This window comes from Abramis brama (assembly GCF_963993115.1).
Source record: "Abramis brama genome assembly, chromosome: 6".
Classification (NCBI taxonomy): Eukaryota; Metazoa; Chordata; class Actinopteri; order Cypriniformes; family Leuciscidae; genus Abramis; species Abramis brama.
This window is the reverse complement of record NC_139968.1, coordinates 9,980,610-9,985,222: the sequence shown is the minus strand read 5'-3', so window position 1 is coordinate 9,985,222 and position 4,613 is coordinate 9,980,610.

Genomic DNA, 4,613 nt, shown 5'->3' with positions numbered 1-4,613 from the left:
ATTTCAACTAGCACTATATTGTTACTAATTAAACGTGTTACTATATTTCCAAGCGCTTCGTGAAGCTTTTAAACCTTTTGTTTTGAACCAGGGATTCGGAGCACATATCAAACTGCCTAAGTCATCTGGTTTCAGTAATCGAGGCTTTGTTATGGCATAACCATTTCGAAACGTTTTGAAATTTCAATTGTCCGTCGCTAGAGGGCGATGATCTCTGTGAACCCCTGAGCCTGTGTCTATGGTTAAAAAAAAAAGGGTTTTGACACATTTTGTACAATAAAATAATAAAAGAAACAGAATAAAAGAAGTGGTTGACTGGACAAAAGAGATGGATTAAAACACCAGGTGCAAACAGGAATCTTAGTTTAAAGTCTCTTATTGGCCTGATTAACCAAGCTCTCCATAAAACAAGCCCTATAATTTAATAAAGTAACACTTCATATTAAATGGTATTAGATGATTTGTTGATTGCATTTATTAGATTACACCTTGAATAAAACATTTGCAATTGCCTTGTAAGGTGTTTTCGTTTCATTAAAACCGTTTTGATTAACAGGCGTCACCAGCGTGTGCAGTTCCGAGCACTTCGAAACAGTGAATCATTATGCAAAACAATTGGTTCAATTTATTCAAAGTTTCGAAAAGCTTAATTTTTCCCCACAGTTGTTTGACTTGCCGTCATATCATTCCAAACCTGAATGATTTTCTTCTGTCCTTTGAACACAAAAGGAGACATTTCTACAGAATGTCAACCTTTTACAAACAATGATTGCTCTAAGCAATTTTGGTACCACAACTGGCATAAAAAGTAGTAAAACTAATGACAGATTTCAGTAACAATCCCCTGTTTGCCATTGGTCCATCAAATGATCACTCCATTGGCAGAGAGCCAATTCCAAGTGATCTGATTGGCTAACACACCCAGTTCACAGGCAGATTATTTCTTTTGTTTACAAAACAGTCTAGGACTGTTGCAAAAACAAGTGTTATTTCTCAGGTTTGGGTTCTGTAGTTCTCCGTCAGCCAAGGGACATTTTATGTGATATTTACCCCCCAAAAAATCACTTATTGCAGCTTTAACCACAGGTTACTCCGAGAGATTGTCCCTGTAAGAAGTCAAAAGTGACATCCTGAATGTTAAATGATGTGGTGATCAATAGATCCGATTCTATGAGATACAATAGAGTGCCCAACCAAGCTCCATCATATAATTTAGCCCAGGTATCATATAAAAAGCAACAGCACACTGAGTATTGATTCCTATATTGACTTAATTCTGTGGATGGAATTGTGTCTGTCTTATCGCAGCTTTATTTTAGGGACCGAGAGATCCTCTAGAGCTGGTGCGGTTCTCGAATCTCCCACATTATCATGCAGGAGCTCTGTTTTTCAACCAGAACATAGATGGACTGGTCATGCTGTAGCCAATTACAATAATGAATTAGTCACCACTCACAAGCATTTCTCTCAGAGCAAACCACGTCCAGATCGGGAGTCCCTGTCTTTGTGGAGCTATTAGAAACTGGCAACTGGCAACCTTTTTGCTGCATCCCAGTTTTTCCACAACATAAATAGCAGAATTTGCAACATCCATAATTCCCAATACATATTCTAGTGGTCAGAGATCTGCAATAGTAGCTGAGCAAGGAAAAAAGATTATCAGTCCTTCAATTAGTAGCTATATGTACTTGTGAATACACACTCAATAAAAATTGGATTTGCATTGGTTAAATAGGCTATAGTATTCAGTCTGAATTGTACGGTCGAGGTTGTGTGCTTTAAGCCATCTGCCCTAATGCCTCCATCAATTCCCATTTCACTACAGGATAATGGGGAAAGTTTATGAGATATAAGTGCTCTTCGCTTAATTCATGCATCTATTTAGATGGCACATCATCACGCTGGCCCTTTATTACCATAAAGCAAATTACAGTGAGAAATTTCACCATCAAGAATGCTTTAGCAAGAGACATCAACAAGCCAAAGCGGCATTAATCAGGCCCATAAGCATCCCTCATCTGCATTTTGCCGTCATAAACTTTTGATTGTCATTGCGAATGGTGGAAAAATAACAGTGATTGCCAGTCGTCACAGATAGCAGTTCTGCACTTGGTATATATATATAGGGACTTGTTTATATATATGCAACACTTTTGTTTTTGCCCCCATTTTTCATGAGCTGAACTCAAAGATCTAAAACATTTTCTATGTACACAAAAGGCCTATTTCTCTCAAATATTGTTCACAAATCTTTCTAAATCTGTGTTAGTGAGCACTTCTCCTTTGCCGAGATAATCCATCCACCTCACAGGTGTGGCATATCAAGATGCTGATTAGATAGCATGATTATTGCACAGGTGTGCCTTAGGCTGGCCACAATAAAAGGCCACTCTAAAATGTGCAGTTTTACCACACAGTACAATGCCACAGATGTCGCAAGTTTTGAGGGAGCGTGCAATTGGCATGCTGACTGCAGGAATGTCCACCAGAGCTGTTGCCGTGAATTGAATGTTAATTTCTCTACCATAAGCCGTCTCCAAAGGTGTTTCAGAGAATTTGGCAGTACATCCAACCGGCCTCACAACTGCAGACCACGTGTGACCACACCAGCCCAGGACCTCCACATCCAGCATCTTCACCTCCAAGATCGTCTGAGACCAGCCACCCGGACAGCTGCTGCAACAATCAGTTTGCATAACCAAAGAATTTCTGCACAAACTGTCAGAAACTGTCTCAGGGAAGCTCATCTGCATGCTCGTCGTCCTCATTGGGGTCTTGACCTGACTGCAGTTCGTTGTCGTAACCGACTTGAGTGAGCAAATGCTCACATTCGATGGCGTCTGGCACTTTGGAGAGGTGTTCTCTTCACGGATGAATCCCGGTTTTCACTGTACAGGGCAGATGGCAGACAGCATGTATGGCGATGTGTGGGTGAGCGGTTTGCTGATGTCAACGTTGTGGATCGAGTGGCCCATGGTGGTGGTGGGTTTATGGTATGGGCAGGCGTATGTTATGAACAGCGAACACAGGTGCATTTTATTGAAGGCATTTTGAATGCACAGAGATACCGTGACAAGATCCTGAGGCCCATTGTTGTGCCATTCACCCAAGACCATCACCTCATGTTGCAGCATGATAATGCACGGCCCCATGTTGCAAGGATCTGTACACAATTCCTGGAAGCTGAAAACATCCCAGTTCTTGCATGATCAGCACACTCACCGGACACGTCACCCATTGAGCATGTTTGGGATGCTCTGGTTCGGCGTATACGACAGCCTGTTCCAGGTCCTGCCAATATCCAGCAACTTGGCACAGCCATTGAGGAGGAGTGGACCAGCATTCCACAGACAACAATCAACAACCTGATCAACTCTATGCGAAGGAGATGTGTTGCACTGCGTGAGGCAAATGGTGGTCACACCAGATACTGACTGGTTTTTGTATATATATAGGGACTTGTGTATATACAGTATATATATATATATATATATATATATATATATATATATATATATATATATATATATACAGTGAGGAAAATAAGTATTTGAACACCCTGCTATTTTGCAAGTTCTCCCACTTAGAAATCATGGAGGGGTCTGAAATTGTCATCGTAGGTGCATGTCCACTGTGAGAGACATAATCTAAAAAAAAAAATCCAGAAATCACAATGTATGATTTTTTAACTATTTATTTGTATGATACAGCTGCAAATAAGTATTTGAACACCTGAGAAAATCAATGTTAATATTTGGTACAGTAGCCTTTGTTTGCAATTACAGAGGTCAAACTCTCTACAGAGGTTTTTCACCAGGTTTACACACACTGCAGGAGGGATTTTGGCCCACTCCTCCACACAGATCTTCTCTAGATCAGTCAGGTTTCTGGGCTGTCGCTGAGAAACACGGAGTTTGAGCTCCCTCCAAAGATTCTCTATTGGGTTTAGGTCTGGAGACTGGCTAGGCCACGCCAGAACCTTGATATGCTTCTTACAGAGCCACTCCTTGGTTATCCTGGCTGTGTGCTTCGGGTCATTGTCATGTTGGAAGACCCAGCCTCGACCCATCTTCAATGCTCTAACTGAGGGAAGGAGGTTGTTCCCTAAAATCTCGCAATACATGGCCCCGGTCATCCTCTCCTTAATACAGTGCAGTCGCCCTGTCCCATGTGCAGAAAAACACCCCCAAAGCATGATGCTACCACCCCCATGCTTCACAGTAGGGATGGTGTTCTTGGGATGGTACTCATCATTCTTCTTCCTCCAAACACGTTTAGTGGAATTATGACCAAAAAGTTCTATTTTGGTCTCATCTGACCACATGACTTTCTCCCATGACTCCTCTGGATCATCCAAATGGTCATTGGCAAACTTAAGATGGGCCTTGACATGTGCTGGTTTAAGCAGGGGAACCTTCCGTGCCATGCATGATTTCAAACCATGACGTCTTAGTGTATTACCAACAGTAACCTTGGAAACGGTGGTCCCAGCTCTTTTCAGGTCATTGACCAGCTCCTCCCATGTAGTTCTGGGCTGATTTCTCACCTTTCTTAGGATCATTGAGACCCCACGAGGTGAGATCTTGCATGGAGCCCCAGTCCGAGGGAGATTG